The sequence below is a fragment of the Lithobates pipiens genome, unplaced genomic scaffold, assembly GCF_037356315.1.
Source record: "Lithobates pipiens isolate NorthernLeopardFrog02 unplaced genomic scaffold, aLitPip1_a1.2 Scaffold_13, whole genome shotgun sequence".
Taxonomy (NCBI): domain Eukaryota; kingdom Metazoa; phylum Chordata; class Amphibia; order Anura; family Ranidae; genus Lithobates; species Lithobates pipiens.
Window position 1 is genome coordinate 547,960,446 of NW_027507718.1, and position 16,101 is coordinate 547,976,546.

The window sequence follows — 16,101 nt, forward strand, 5'->3', positions numbered from 1 at the left end:
ATAATCCATCCATGAGCTTTAGTTGGTAACTTTGTCTAGGCTGTGATCATGTCATGTCTGCTGCAGGCAGGAGGAAACTTTTCCCTTCTCCTCTTGCCCAGTGATTAGACTGTACATTCTCACGAAAAACTTGGTGAGAAGTTGCAGGAGGGGGGAGACTGAATTCTACTTTTGTTATCATAACAAAGAAATGCACAAGCAACAGTTTTTCCATGATTGTGTTATCTCTGAGCCAACATTAATCCAGGAAGTGGATGGTGAACCCTGATGAGGACAATAACCTTCTCTTACCCTGGTGAATGGTACATGTTTTCTTCCTTACACCCAGATGAGATACATGCCTTCATAAATGAGCTTAATATGGTTCACTAGGTTATTGCCAATTATTATCACACTCAATCCATTAATTTGAGAGAGTATTAGGCACAGATGGGGATTGAACCCATGATCTTTGGTTTACGAGACCAACGCCTTACCACTTGGCCACTGCGCCCTCTGTTGGAGAAAGATGGCTTCTTGTTAAATTCGAAAAATGAACTCAAGCTTTATTTAGTATTAGTACTTTGTACATATGACAATACAATGCAAATCTTCAATCTATTGTTTGATTATATCCAACATAGTTATTATCATTCTTTGACATGAAGGGATAAAAAATGTAGGGTGGCAGGGGTTATGCTTTGTTTGGTGTTTTGCAGTTAAATAAAGCACAAGTTCAGTTATGTAGAATATGGTTTCACTTATTCAATATAGAAGTTTTATAAAATGTCTCTGATAAATAATCTACCCAGGTGAGGGTTTGTTGCTGATGGTGTCCTATTTTTTGTTTTATTTAGTGTTGACAGGACATTTTTTGAATTTTGAGATGCTCAAAATAATCCTAAGTGCAAGGTCAGTGTGCACCAAAACCACATCACATTATATCACTCACATTACCTGCACCCCCTCTCCACCTTGATAAAATAAAAGTTGGGCTTACACTGGTTAGGCCTTATCCCTCATTAAAATTGTCCAGCTGATGTTCAAGCACTTCTGTATCTTAATTCATGTAGTGAAGCCCCCAGCATGTGCTCTTGTCTATAGTAAATTTTGGCCCAGTCTTGCTCATTGAAATGCTCCTGCTGCTGGCCAGTTGTATACTTCTATGCCGTCTTCAGTCTCTTAAATCTTGTAGTATGATGCCAAGCTCAAGAGTATATGCAGTGTTTCAAAAGTGGATCTTCGTCTGAGGTGTTCCAACGTTTGTAATGTAAGTCTCCACTTCTAGCACAGGGATTGCTCCTGGTTTCATACTTATAATCCATCCATGAGCTTTAGTTGGTAACTTTGTCTAGGCTGTGATCATGTCATGTCTGCTGCAGGCAGGAGGAAACTTTTCCCTTCTCCTCTTGCCCAGTGATTAGACTGTACATTCTCACGAAAAACTTGGTGAGAAGTTGCAGGAGGGGGGAGACTGAATTCTACTTTTGTTATCATAACAAAGAAATGCACAAGCAACAGTTTTTCCATGATTGTGTTATCTCTGAGCCAACATTAATCCAGGAAGTGGATGGTGAACCCGGATGAGGACAATAACCTTCTCTTACCCTGGTGAATGGTACATGTTTTCTTCCTTACACCCAGATGAGATACATGCCTTCATAAATGAGGTTAATATGGTTCACTAGCTTATTGCCAATTATTATCACACTCAATACATTAATTTGAGAGAGTATTAGGCACAGATGGGGATTGAACCAATGATCTTTGGTTTACGAGACCAACGGCTTACCACTTGGCCACTGCGCCCTCTTTTGGAGAAAGACGGCTTCTTGTTAAATTCGAAAAATGAACTCAAGCTTTATTTAGTATTAGTACTTTGTACATATGACAATACAATGCAAATCTTCAATCTATTGTTTGATTATATCCAACATAGTTATTATCATTCTTTGACTTGAAGGGATAAAAAATGTAGGGTGGCAGGGGTTATGCTTTGTTTGGTGTTTTGCAGTTAAATAAAGCACAAGTTCAGTTATGTAGAATATGGTTTCACTTATTCAATATAGAAGTTTTATAAAATGTCTCTGATAAATAATCTACCCAGGTGAGGGTTTGTTGCTGATGGTGTCCTATTTTTTGTTTTATTTAGTGTTGACAGGACATTTTTTGAATTTTGAGATGCTCAAAATAATCCTAAGTGCAAGGTCAGTGTGCACCAAAACCACATCACATTATATCACTCACATTACCTGCACCCCCTCTCCACCTTGATAAAATAAAAGTTGGGCTTACACTGGTTAGGCCTTATCCCTCATTAAAATTGTCCAGCTGATGTTCAAGCACTTCTGTATCTTAATTCATGTAGTGAAGCCCCCAGCATGTGCTCTTGTCTATAGTAAATTTTGGCCCAGTCTTGCTCATTGAAATGCTCCTGCTGCTGGCCAGTTGTATACTTCTATGCCGTCTTCAGTCTCTTAAATCTTGTAGTATGATGCCAAGCTCAAGAGTATATGCAGTGTTTCAAAAGTGGATCTTCGTCTGAGGTGTTCCAACGTTTGTAATGTAAGTCTCCACTTCTAGCACAGGGATTGCTCCTGGTTTCATACTTATAATCCATCCATGAGCTTTAGTTGGTAACTTTGTCTAGGCTGTGATCATGTCATGTCTGCTGCAGGCAGGAGGAAACTTTTCCCTTCTCCTCTTGCCCAGTGATTAGACTGTACATTCTCACGAAAAACTTGGTGAGAAGTTGCAGGAGGGGGCAGACTGAATTCTACTTTTGTTATCATAACAAAGAAATGCACAAGCAACAGTTTTTCCATGATTGTGTTATCTCTGAGCCAACATTAATCCAGGAAGTGGATGGTGAACCCTGATGAGGACAATAACCTTCTCTTACCCTGGTGAATGGTACATGTTTTCTTCCTTACACCCAGATGAGATACATGCCTTCATAAATGAGGTTAATATGGTTCACTAGCTTATTGCCAATTATTATCACACTCAATACATTAATTTGAGAGAGTATTAGGCACAGATGGGGATTGAACCAATGATCTTTGGTTTACGAGACCAACAGCTTACCACTTGGCCACTGCGCCCTCTTTTGGAGAAAGACGGCTTCTTGTTAAATTCGAAAAATGAACTCAAGCTTTATTTAGTATTAGTACTTTGTACATATGACAATACAATGCAAATCTTCAATCTATTGTTTGATTATATCCAACATAGTTATTATCATTCTTTGACTTGAAGGGATAAAAAATGTAGGGTGGCAGGGGTTATGCTTTGTTTGGTGTTTTGCAGTTAAATAAAGCACAAGTTCAGTTATGTAGAATATGGTTTCACTTATTCAATATAGAAGTTTTATAAAATGTCTCTGATAAATAATCTACCCAGGTGAGGGTTTGTTGCTGATGGTGTCCTATTTTTTGTTTTATTTAGTGTTGACAGGACATTTTTTGAATTTTGAGATGCTCAAAATAATCCTAAGTGCAAGGTCAGTGTGCACCAAAACCACATCACATTATATCACTCACATTACCTGCACCCCCTCTCCACCTTGATAAAATAAAAGTTGGGCTTACACTGGTTAGGCCTTATCCCTCATTAAAATTGTCCAGCTGATGTTCAAGCACTTCTGTATCTTAATTCATGTAGTGAAGCCCCCAGCATGTGCTCTTGTCTATAGTAAATTTTGGCCCAGTCTTGCTCATTGAAATGCTCCTGCTGCTGGCCAGTTGTATACTTCTATGCCGTCTTCAGTCTCCTAAATCTTGTAGTATGATGCCAAGCTCAAGAGTATATGCAGTGTTTCAAAAGTGGATCTTCGTCTGAGGTGTTCCAACGTTTGTAATGTAAGTCTCCACTTCTAGCACAGGGATTGCTCCTGGTTTCATACTTATAATCCATCCATGAGCTTTAGTTGGTAACTTTGTCTAGGCTGTGATCATGTCATGTCTGCTGCAGGCAGGAGGAAACTTTTCCCTTCTCCTCTTGCCCAGTGATTAGACTGTACATTCTCACGAAAAACTTGGTGAGAAGTTGCAGGAGGGGGAGACTGAATTCTACTTTTGTTATCATAACAAAGAAATGCACAAGCAACAGTTTTTCCATGATTGTGTTATCTCTGAGCCAACATTAATCCAGGAAGTGGATGGTGAACCCTGATGAGGACAATAACCTTCTCTTACCCTGGTGAATGGTACATGTTTTCTTCCTTACACCCAGATGAGATACATGCCTTCATAAATGAGGTTAATATGGTTCACTAGGTTATTGCCAATTATTATCACACTCAATACATTAATTTGAGAGAGTATTAGGCACAGTTGGGGATTGAACCCATGATCTTTGGTTTACGAGACCAACGCCTTACCACTTGGCCACTGCGCCCTTTGTTGGAGAAAGATGGCTTCTTGTTAAATTCGAAAAATGAACTCAAGCTTTATTTAGTATTAGTACTTTGTACATATGACAATACAATGCAAATCTTCAATCTATTGTTTGATTATATCCAACATAGTTATTATCATTCTTTGACTTGAAGGGATAAAAAATGTAGGGTGGCAGGGGTTATGCTTTGTTTGGTGTTTTGCAGTTAAATAAAGCACAAGTTCAGTTATGTAGAATATGGTTTCACTTATTCAATATAGAAGTTTTATAAAATGTCTCTGATAAATAATCTACCCAGGTGAGGGTTTGTTGCTGATGGTGTCCTATTTTTTGTTTTATTTAGTGTTGACAGGACATTTTTTGAATTTTGAGATGCTCAAAATAATCCTAAGTGCAAGGTCAGTGTGCACCAAAACCACATCACATTATATCACTCACATTACCTGCACCCCCTCTCCACCTTGATAAAATAAAAGTTGGGCTTACACTGGTTAGGCCTTATCCCTCATTAAAATTGTCCAGCTGATGTTCAAGCACTTCTGTATCTTAATTCATGTAGTGAAGCCCCCAGCATGTGCTCTTGTCTATAGTAAATTTTGGCCCAGTCTTGCTCATTGAAATGCTCCTGCTGCTGGCCAGTTGTATACTTCTATGCCGTCTTCAGTCTCTTAAATCTTGTAGTATGATGCCAAGCTCAAGAGTATATGCAGTGTTTCAAAAGTGGATCTTCGTCTGAGGTGTTCCAACGTTTGTAATGTAAGTCTCCACTTCTAGCACAGGGATTGCTCCTGGTTTCATACTTATAATCCATCCATGAGCTTTAGTTGGTAACTTTGTCTAGGCTGTGATCATGTCATGTCTGCTGCAGGCAGGAGGAAACTTTTCCCTTCTCCTCTTGCCCAGTGATTAGACTGTACATTCTCACGAAAAACTTGGTGAGAAGTTGCAGGAGGGGGGAGACTGAATTCTACTTTTGTTATCATAAAAAAGAAATGCACAAGCAACAGTTTTTCCATGATTGTGTTATCTCTGAGCCAACATTAATCCAGGAAGTGGATGGTGAACCCTGATGAGGACAATAACCTTCTCTTACCCTGGTGAATGGTACATGTTTTCTTCCTTACACCCAGATGAGATACATGCCTTCATAAATGAGGTTAATATGGTTCACTAGCTTATTGCCAATTATTATCACACTCAATACATTAATTTGAGAGAGTATTAGGCACAGATGGGGATTGAACCCATGATCTTTGGTTTACGAGACCAACGCCTTACCACTTGGCCACTGCGCCCTCTGTTGGAGAAAGACGGCTTCTTGTTAAATTCGAAAAATGAACTCAAGCTTTATTTAGTATTAGTACTTTGTACATATGACAATACAATGCAAATCTTCAATCTATTGTTTGATTATATCCAACATAGTTATTATCATTCTTTGACATGAAGGGATAAAAAATGTAGGGTGGCAGGGGTTATGCTTTGTTTGGTGTTTTGCAGTTAAATAAAGCACAAGTTCAGTTATGTAGAATATGGTTTCACTTATTCAATATAGAAGTTTTATAAAATGTCTCTGATAAATAATCTACCCAGGTGAGGGTTTGTTGCTGATGGTGTCCTATTTTTTGTTTTATTTAGTGTTGACAGGACATTTTTTGAATTTTGAGATGCTCAAAATAATCCTAAGTGCAAGGTCAGTGTGCACCAAAACCACATCACATTATATCACTCACATTACCTGCACCCCCTCTCCACCTTGATAAAATAAAAGTTGGGCTTACACTGGTTAGGCCTTATCCCTCATTAAAATTGTCCAGCTGATGTTCAAGCACTTCTGTATCTTAATTCATGTAGTGAAGCCCCCAGCATGTGCTCTTGTCTATAGTAAATTTTGGCCCAGTCTTGCTCATTGAAATGCTCCTGCTGCTGGCCAGTTGTATACTTCTATGCCGTCTTCAGTCTCTTAAATCTTGTAGTATGATGCCAAGCTCAAGAGTATATGCAGTGTTTCAAAAGTGGATCTTCGTCTGAGGTGTTCCAACGTTTGTAATGTAAGTCTCCACTTCTAGCACAGAGATTGCTCCTGGTTTCATACTTATAATCCATCCATGAGCTTTAGTTGGTAACTTTGTCTAGGCTGTGATCATGTCATGTCTGCTGCAGGCAGGAGGAAACTTTTCCCTTCTCCTCTTGCCCAGTGATTAGACTGTACATTCTCACGAAAAACTTGGTGAGAAGTTGCAGGAGGGGGGAGACTGAATTCTACTTTTGTTATCATAACAAAGAAATGCACAAGCAACAGTTTTTCCATGATTGTGTTATCTCTGAGCCAACATTAATCCAGGAAGTGGATGGTGAACCCGGATGAGGACAATAACCTTCTCTTACCCTGGTGAATGGTACATGTTTTCTTCCTTACACCCAGATGAGATACATGCCTTCATAAATGAGGTTAATATGGTTCACTAGCTTATTGCCAATTATTATCACACTCAATACATTAATTTGAGAGAGTATTAGGCACAGATGGGGATTGAACCAATGATCTTTGGTTTACGAGACCAACGCCTTACCACTTGGCCACTGCGCCCTCTGTTGGAGAAAGACGGCTTCTTGTTAAATTCGAAAAATGAACTCAAGCTTTATTTAGTATTAGTACTTTGTACATATGACAATACAATGCAAATCTTCAATCTATTGTTTGATTATATCCAACATAGTTATTATCATTCTTTGACTTGAAGGGATAAAAAATGTAGGGTGGCAGGGGTTATGCTTTGTTTGGTGTTTTGCAGTTAAATAAAGCACAAGTTCAGTTATGTAGAATATGGTTTCACTTATTCAATATAGAAGTTTTATAAAATGTCTCTGATAAATAATCTACCCAGGTGAGGGTTTGTTGCTGATGGTGTCCTATTTTTTGTTTTATTTAGTGTTGACAGGACATTTTTTGAATTTTGAGATGCTCAAAATAATCCTAAGTGCAAGGTCAGTGTGCACCAAAACCACATCACATTATATCACTCACATTACCTGCACCCCCTCTCCACCTTGATAAAATAAAAGTTGGGCTTACACTGGTTAGGCCTTATCCCTCATTAAAATTGTCCAGCTGATGTTCAAGCACTTCTGTATCTTAATTCATGTAGTGAAGCCCCCAGCATGTGCTCTTGTCTATAGTAAATTTTGGCCCAGTCTTGCTCATTGAAATGCTCCTGCTGCTGGCCAGTTGTATACTTCTATGCCGTCTTCAGTCTCTTAAATCTTGTAGTATGATGCCAAGCTCAAGAGTATATGCAGTGTTTCAAAAGTGGATCTTCGTCTGAGGTGTTCCAACGTTTGTAATGTAAGTCTCCACTTCTAGCACAGGGATTGCTCCTGGTTTCATACTTATAATCCATCCATGAGCTTTAGTTGGTAACTTTGTCTAGGCTGTGATCATGTCATGTCTGCTGCAGGCAGGAGGAAACTTTTCCCTTCTCCTCTTGCCCAGTGATTAGACTGTACATTCTCAAGAAAAACTTGGTGAGAAGTTGCAGGAGGGGGCAGACTGAATTCTACTTTTGTTATCATAACAAAGAAATGCACAAGCAACAGTTTATCCATGATTGTGTTATCTCTGAGCCAACATTAATCCAGGAAGTGGATGGTGAACCCGGATGAGGACAATAACCTTCTCTTACCCTGGTGAATGGTACATGTTTTCTTCCTTACACCCAGATGAGATACATGCCTTCATAAATGAGGTTAATATGGTTCACTAGCTTATTGCCAATTATTATCACACTCAATACATTAATTTGAGAGAGTATTAGGCACAGATGGGGATTGAACCCATGATCTTTGGTTTACGAGACCAACGCCTTACCACTTGGCCACTGCGCCCTCTGTTGGAGAAAGACGGCTTCTTGTTAAATTCGAAAAATGAACTCAAGCTTTATTTAGAATTAGTACTTTGTACATATGACAATACAATGCAAATCTTCAATCTATTGTTTGATTATATCCAACATAGTTATTATCATTCTTTGACTTGAAGGGATAAAAAATGTAGGGTGGCAGGGGTTATGCTTTGTTTGGTGTTTTGCAGTTAAATAAAGCACAAGTTCAGTTATGTAGAATATGGTTTCACTTATTCAATATAGAAGTTTTATAAAATGTCTCTGATAAATAATCTACCCAGGTGAGGGTTTGTTGCTGATGGTGTCCTATTTTTTGTTTTATTTAGTGTTGACAGGACATTTTTTGAATTTTGAGATGCTCAAAATAATCCTAAGTGCAAGGTCAGTGTGCACCAAAACCACATCACATTATATCACTCACATTACCTGCACCCCCTCTCCACCTTGATAAAATAAAAGTTGGGCTTACACTGGTTAGGCCTTATCCCTCATTAAAATTGTCCAGCTGATGTTCAAGCACTTCTGTATCTTAATTCATGTAGTGAAGCCCCCAGCATGTGCTCTTGTCTATAGTAAATTTTGGCCCATGTCTTGATCATTGAAATGCTCCTGCTGCTGGCCAGTTGTATACTTCTATGCCGTCTTCAGTCTCTTAAATCTTGTAGTATGATGCCAAGCTCAAGAGTATATGCAGTGTTTCAAAAGTGGATCTTCGTCTGAGGTGTTCCAACGTTTGTAATGTAAGTCTCCACTTCTAGCACAGGGATTGCTCCTGGTTTCATACTTATAATCCATCCATGAGCTTTAGTTGGTAACTTTGTCTAGGCTGTGATCATGTCATGTCTGCTGCAGGCAGGAGGAAACTTTTCCCTTCTCCTCTTGCCCAGTGATTAGACTGTACATTCTCACGAAAAACTTGGTGAGAAGTTGCAGGAGGGGGGAGACTGAATTCTACTTTTGTTATCATAACAAAGAAATGCACAAGCAACAGTTTTTCCATGATTGTGTTATCTCTGAGCCAACATTAATCCAGGAAGTGGATGGTGAACCCGGATGAGGACCATAACCTTCTCTTACCCTGGTGAATGGTACATGTTTTCTTCCTTACACCCAGATGAGATACATGCCTTCATAAATGAGGTTAATATGGTTCACTAGCTTATTGCCAATTATTATCACACTCAATACATTAATTTGAGAGAGTATTAGGCACAGATGGGGATTGAACCCATGATCTTTGGTTTACGAGACCAACGCCTTACCACTTGGCCACTGCGCCCTCTGTTGGAGAAAGACGGCTTCTTGTTAAATTCGAAAAATGAACTCAAGCTTTATTTAGTATTAGTACTTTGTACATATGACAATACAATGCAAATCTTCAATCTATTGTTTGATTATATCCAACATAGTTATTATCATTCTTTGACTTGAAGGGATAAAAAATGTAGGGTGGCAGGGGTTATGCTTTGTTTGGTGTTTTGCAGTTAAATAAATCACAAGTTCAGTTATGTAGAATATGGTTTCACTTATTCAATATAGAAGTTTTATAAAATGTCTCTGATAAATAATCTACCGAGGTGAGGGTTTGTTGCTGATGGTGTCCTATTTTTTGTTTTATTTAGTGTTGACAGGACATTTTTTGAATTTTGTGATGCTCAAAATAATTCTAAGTGCATGGTCAGTGTGCACCAAAACCACATCACATTATATCACTCACATTACCTGCACCCCCTCTCCACCTTGATAAAATAAAAGTTGGGCTTACACTGGTTAGGCCTTATCCCTCATTAAAATTGTCCGGCTGATGTTCAAGCACTTCTGTATCTTAAATTCTTGTAGTGAAGCCCCCAGCATGTGCTCTTGTCTCTAGTAAATTTTGGCCCAGTCTTGCTCATTGAAATGCTCCTGCTGCTGGCCAGTTGTATACTTCTATGCCGTCTTCAGTCTCTTAAATCTTGTAGTATGATGCCAAGCTCAAGAGTATATGCAGTGTTTCAAAAGTGGATCTTCGTCTGAGGTGTTCCAACGTTTGTAATGTAAGTCTCCACTTCTAGCACAGGGATTGCTCCTGGTTTCATACTTATAATCCATCCATGAGCTTTAGTTGGTAACTTTGTCTAGGCTGTGATCATGTCATGTCTGCTGCAGGCAGGAGGAAACTTTTCCCTTCTCCTCTTGCCCAGTGATTAGACTGTACATTCTCACGAAAAACTTGGTGAGAAGTTGCAGGAGGGGGCAGACTGAATTCTACTTTTGTTATCATAACAAAGAAATGCACAAGCAACAGTTTTTCCATGATTGTGTTATCTCTGAGCCGACATTAATCCAGGAAGTGGATGGTGAACCCGGATGAGGACAATAACCTTCTCTTACCCTGGTGAATGGTACATGTTTTCTTCATTACACCCAGATAAGATACATGCCTTCATAAATGAGGTTAATATGGTTCACTAGCTTATTGCCAATTATTATCACACTCAATACATTGATTTGAGAGAGTATTAGGCACAGATGGGGATTGAACCCATGAACTTTGGTTTACGAGACCAACGCCTTACCACTTGGCCACTGCGCACTCTGTTGGAGAAAGATGGCTTCTTGTTAAATTCGAAAAATGCACTCAAGCTTTATTTAGTATTAGTACTTTGTACATATGACAATACAATGCAAATCTTCAATCTATTGTTTGATTATATCCAACATAGTTATTATCATTCTTTGACTTGAAGGGATAAAAAATGTAGGGTGGCAGGGGTTATGCTTTGTTTGGTGTTTTGCAGTTAAATAAAGCACAAGTTCAGTTATGTAGAATATGGTTTCACTTATTCAATGTAGAAGTTTTATAAAATGTCTCTGATAAATAATCTACCCAGGTGAGGGTTTGTTGCTGATGGTGTCCTATTTTTTGTTTTATTTAGTGTTGACAGGACATTTTTTGAATTTTGTGATGCTCAAAATAATTCTAAGTGCATGGTCAGTGTGCACCAAAACCACATCACATTATATCACTCACATTACCTGCACCCCCTCTCCACCTTGATAAAATAAAAGTTGGGCTTACACTGGTTAGGCCTTATCCCTCATTAAAATTGTCCGGCTGATGTTCAAGCACTTCTGTATCTTAAATTCTTGTAGTGAAGCCCCCAGCATGTGCTCTTGTCTCTAGTAAATTTTGGCCCAGTCTTGCTCATTGAAATGCTCCTGCTGCTGGCCAGTTGTATACTTCTATGCCGTCTTCAGTCTCTTAAATCTTGTAGTATGATGCCAAGCTCAAGAGTATATGCAGTGTTTCAAAAGTGGATCTTCGTCTGAGGTGTTCCAACGTTTGTAATGTAAGTCTCCACTTCTAGCACAGGGATTGCTCCTGGTTTCATACTTATAATCCATCCATGAGCTTTAGTTGGTAACTTTGTCTAGGCTGTGATCATGTCATGTCTGCTGCAGGCAGGAGGAAACTTTTCCCTTCTCCTCTTGCCCAGTGATTAGACTGTACATTCTCACGAAAAACTTGGTGAGAAGTTGCAGGAGGGGGCAGACTGAATTCTACTTTTGTTATCATAACAAAGAAATGCACAAGCAACAGTTTTTCCATGATTGTGTTATCTCTGAGCCGACATTAATCCAGGAAGTGGATGGTGAACCCGGATGAGGACAATAACCTTCTCTTACCCTGGTGAATGGTACATGTTTTCTTCATTACACCCAGATGAGATACATGCCTTCATAAATGAGGTTAATATGGTTCACTAGCTTATTGCCAATTATTATCACACTCAAAACATTAATTTGAGAGAGTATTAGGCACAGATGGGGATTGAACCCATGATCTTTGGTTTACGAGACCAACGCCTTACCACTTGGCCACTGCGCACTCTGTTGGAGAAAGATGGCTTCTTGTTAAATTCGAAAAATGCACTCAAGCTTTATTTAGTATTAGTACTTTGTACATATGACAATACAATGCAAATCTTCAATCTATTGTTTGATTATATCCAACATAGTTATTATCATTCTTTGACTTGAAGGGATAAAAAATGTAGGGTGGCAGGGGTTATGCTTTGTTTGGTGTTTTGCAGTTAAATAAAGCACAAGTTCAGTTATGTAGAATATGGTTTCACTTATGCAATATTGAAGTTTTATAAAATGTCTCTGATAAATAATCTACCCAGGTGAGGGTTTGTTGCTGATGGTGTCCTATTTTTTGTTTTATTTAGTGTTGATAGGACATTTTTTGAATTTTGAGATGCTCAAAATAATCCTAAGTGCAAGGTCAGTGTGCACCAAAACCACATCACATTATATCACTCACATTACCTGCACCCCCTCTCCACCTTGATAAAATAAAAGTTGGGCTTACACTGGTTAGGCCTTATCCCTCATTAAAATTGTCCAGCTGATGTTCAAGCACTTCTGTATCTTAATTCTTGTAGTGAAGCCCCCAGCATGTGCTCTTGTCTATAGTAAATTTTGGCCCAGTCTTGCTCATTGAAATGCTCCTGCTGCTGGCCAGTTGTATACTTCTATGCCGTCTTCAGTCTCTTAAATCTTGTAGTATGATGCCAAGCTCAAAAGTATATGCAGTGTTTCAAAAGTGGATCTTCGTCTGAGGTGTTCCAACGTTTGTAATGTAAGTCTCCACTTCTAGCACAAGGATTGCTCCTGGTTTCATACTTATAATCCATCCATGAGCTTTAGTTGGTAACTTTGTCTAGGCTGTGATCATGTCATGTCTGCTGCAGGCAGGAGGAAACTTTTCCCTTCTCCTCTTGCCCAGTGATTAGACTGTACATTCTCACGAAAAACTTGGTGAGAAGTTGCAGGAGGGGGCAGACTGAATTCTACTTTTGTTATCATAACAAAGAAATGCACAAGCAACAGTTTTTCCATGATTGTGTTATCTCTGAGCCAACATTAATCCAGGAAGTGGATGGTGAACCCGGATGAAGACAATAACCTTCTCTTACCCTGGTGAATGGTACATGTTTTCTTCCTTACACCCAGATGAGATACATGCCTTCATAAATTACGTTAATATGGTTCACTAGCTTATTGCCAATTATTATCACACTCAATACATTACTTTGAGAGAGCATTAGGCACAGATGGGGATTGAACCCATGATCTTTGGTTTACGAGACCAACGCCTTACCACTTGGCCACTGCGCCCTCTGGTAGAGAAATATGGCTTCTTGTTAAATTTGAAAAATGCACACAAGCTTTATTTAGTATTAGTACTTTGTACATATGACAATACAATGCAAATCTTCAATCTATTGTTTGATTATATCCAACATAGTTATTATCATTCTTTGACTTGAAGGGATAAAAAATGTAGGGTGGCAGGGGTTATGCTTTGTTTGGTGTTTTGCAGTTAAATAAAGCACAAGTTCAGTTATGTAGAATATGGTTTCACTTATTCAATGTAGAAGTTTTATAAAATGTCTCTGATAAATAATCTACCCAGGTGAGGGTTTGTTGCTGATGGTGTCCTATTTTTTGTTTTATTTAGTGTTGACCGGACATTTTTTGAATTTTGAGATGCTCAAAATAATCCTAAGTGCAAGGTCAGTGTGCACAAAAACCACATCACATTATATCACTCACATTACCTGCACCCCCTCTCCACCTTGATAAAATAAAAGTTTGGCTTACACTGGTTAGGCCTTATCCCTCATTAAAATTGTCCAGCTGATGTTCAAGCACTTCTGTATCTTAATTCATGTAGTGAAGCCCCCAGCATGTGCTCTTGTCTATAGTAAATTTTGGCCCAGTCTTGCTCATTGAAATGCTCCTGCTGCTGGCCAGTTGTATACTTCTATGCCGTCTTCAGTCTCTTAAATCTTGTAGTATGATGCCAAGCTCAAGAGTATATGCAGTGTTTCAAAAGTGGATCTTCGTCTGAGGTGTTCCAACGTTTGTAATGTAAGTCTCCACTTCTAGCACAGGGATTGCTCCTGGTTTCATACTTATAATCCATCCATGAGCTTTAGTTGGTAACTTTGTCTAGGCTGTGATCATGTCATGTCTGCTGCAGGCAGGAGGAAACTTTTCCCTTCTCCTCTTGCCCAGTGATTAGACTGTACATTCTCAAGAAAAACTTGGTGAGAAGTTGCAGGAGGGGGCAGACTGAATTCTACTTTTGTTATCATAACAAAGAAATGCACAAGCAACAGTTTATCCATGATTGTGTTATCTCTGAGCCAACATTAATCCAGGAAGTGGATGGTGAACCCGGATGAGGACAATAACCTTCTCTTACCCTGGTGAATGGTACATGTTTTCTTCATTACACCCAGATAAGATACATGCCTTCATAAATGAGGTTAATATGGTTCACCAGCTTATTGCCAATTATTATCACACTCAATACATTAATTTGAGAGAGTATTAGGCACAGATGGGGATTGAACCCATGATCTTTGGCTGTCGAGACCAACGCCTTACCACTTGGCCACTGCGCCCTCTGTTGGAGAAAGACGGCTTCTTGTTAAATTCGAAAAATGCACTCAAGCTTTATTTAGTATTAGTACTTTGTACATATGACAATACAATGCAAATCTTCAATCTATTGTTTGATTATATCCAACATAGTTATTATCATTCTTTGACTTGAAGGGATAAAAAATGTAGGGTGGCAGGGGTTATGCTTTGTTTGGTGTTTTGCAGTTAAATAAAGCACAAGTTCAGTTATGTAGAATATGGTTTCACTTATTCAATATAGAAGTTTTATAAAATGTCTCTGATAAATAATCTACCCAGGTGAGGGTTTGTTGCTGATGGTGTCCTATTTTTTGTTTTATTTAGTGTTGACAGGACATTTTTTGAATTTTGTGATGCTCAAAATAATTCTAAGTGCATGGTCAGTGTGCACCAAAACCACATCACATTATATCACTCACATTACCTGCACCCCCTCTCCACCTTGATAAAATAAAAGTTGGGCTTACACTGGTTAGGCCTTATCCCTCATTAAAATTGTCCGGTTGATGTTCAAGCACTTCTGTATCTTAATTCTTGTAGTGAAGCCCCCAGCATGTGCTCTTGTCTCTAGTAAATTTTGGCCCAGTCTTGCTCATTGAAATGCTCCTGCTGCTGGCCAGTTGTATACTTCTATGCCGTCTTCAGTCTCTTAAATCTTGTAGTATGATGCCAAGCTCAAGAGTATATGCAGTGTTTCAAAAGTGGATCTTCGTCTGAGGTGTTCCAACGTTTGTAATGTAAGTCTCCACTTCTAGCACAGAGATTGCTCCTGGTTTCATACTTATAATCCATCCATGAGCTTTAGTTGGTAACTTTGTCTAGGCTGTGATCATGTCATGTCTGCTGCAGGCAGGAGGAAACTTTTCCCTTCTCCTCTTGCCCAGTGATTAGACTGTACATTCTCACGAAAAACTTGGTGAGAAGTTGCAGGAGGGGGGAGACTGAATTCTACTTTTGTTATCATAACAAAGAAATGCACAAGCAACAGTTTTTCCATGATTGTGTTATCTCTGAGCCAACATTAATCCAGGAAGTGGATGGTGAACCCGGATGAGGACAATAACCTTCTCTTACCCTGGTGAATGGTACATGTTTTCTTCATTACACCCAGATAAGATACATGCCTTCATAAATGAGGTTAATATGGTTTACTAGCTTATTGCCAATTATTATCACACTCAATACATTAATTTGAGAGAGTATTAGGCACAGATGGGGATTGAACCCATGATTTTTGGTTTATGAGACCAACGCCTTACCACTTGGCCACTGCGCCCTCTGCTGGAGAAAGACTGCTTCTTGTTAAATTCGAAAAATGCACTCAAGCTTTATTTAGTATTAG

The 16,101-nt window shown here is 38.9% G+C and overlaps 12 non-coding genes across 12 annotated transcripts; all 12 read right to left on the minus strand.

Moving 5' to 3' along the window:
* Nucleotides 1-421: 421 nt before the first annotated feature.
* On the minus strand, nt 422-493 carry TRNAT-CGU (transfer RNA threonine (anticodon CGU)). The gene has a single exon. It is a non-coding gene; the product is annotated as a tRNA-Thr (tRNA).
* Nucleotides 494-1,716: 1,223 nt separating this feature from the next.
* Nucleotides 1,717-1,788, minus strand: TRNAT-CGU (transfer RNA threonine (anticodon CGU)). The gene has a single exon. It is a non-coding gene; the product is annotated as a tRNA-Thr (tRNA).
* A 1,223-nt stretch (nt 1,789-3,011) lies between these two features.
* Nucleotides 3,012-3,083, minus strand: TRNAT-CGU (transfer RNA threonine (anticodon CGU)). Its single transcript has one exon. It is a non-coding gene; the product is annotated as a tRNA-Thr (tRNA).
* A 1,222-nt stretch (nt 3,084-4,305) lies between these two features.
* On the minus strand, nt 4,306-4,377 carry TRNAT-CGU (transfer RNA threonine (anticodon CGU)). Its single transcript has one exon. It is a non-coding gene; the product is annotated as a tRNA-Thr (tRNA).
* A 1,223-nt stretch (nt 4,378-5,600) lies between these two features.
* TRNAT-CGU (transfer RNA threonine (anticodon CGU)) lies at nt 5,601-5,672 on the minus strand. Its single transcript has one exon. It is a non-coding gene; the product is annotated as a tRNA-Thr (tRNA).
* Nucleotides 5,673-6,895: 1,223 nt separating this feature from the next.
* On the minus strand, nt 6,896-6,967 carry TRNAT-CGU (transfer RNA threonine (anticodon CGU)). Its single transcript has one exon. It is a non-coding gene; the product is annotated as a tRNA-Thr (tRNA).
* Nucleotides 6,968-8,190: 1,223 nt separating this feature from the next.
* TRNAT-CGU (transfer RNA threonine (anticodon CGU)) lies at nt 8,191-8,262 on the minus strand. Its single transcript has one exon. It is a non-coding gene; the product is annotated as a tRNA-Thr (tRNA).
* Nucleotides 8,263-9,486: 1,224 nt separating this feature from the next.
* TRNAT-CGU (transfer RNA threonine (anticodon CGU)) lies at nt 9,487-9,558 on the minus strand. The gene has a single exon. It is a non-coding gene; the product is annotated as a tRNA-Thr (tRNA).
* A 1,224-nt stretch (nt 9,559-10,782) lies between these two features.
* Nucleotides 10,783-10,854, minus strand: TRNAT-CGU (transfer RNA threonine (anticodon CGU)). The gene has a single exon. It is a non-coding gene; the product is annotated as a tRNA-Thr (tRNA).
* Nucleotides 10,855-12,078: 1,224 nt separating this feature from the next.
* Nucleotides 12,079-12,150, minus strand: TRNAT-CGU (transfer RNA threonine (anticodon CGU)). The gene has a single exon. It is a non-coding gene; the product is annotated as a tRNA-Thr (tRNA).
* Nucleotides 12,151-13,373: 1,223 nt separating this feature from the next.
* TRNAT-CGU (transfer RNA threonine (anticodon CGU)) lies at nt 13,374-13,445 on the minus strand. The gene has a single exon. It is a non-coding gene; the product is annotated as a tRNA-Thr (tRNA).
* Nucleotides 13,446-14,668: 1,223 nt separating this feature from the next.
* Nucleotides 14,669-14,740, minus strand: TRNAS-CGA (transfer RNA serine (anticodon CGA)). Its single transcript has one exon. It is a non-coding gene; the product is annotated as a tRNA-Ser (tRNA).
* Between the last annotated feature and the right edge of the window lie 1,361 nt (nt 14,741-16,101).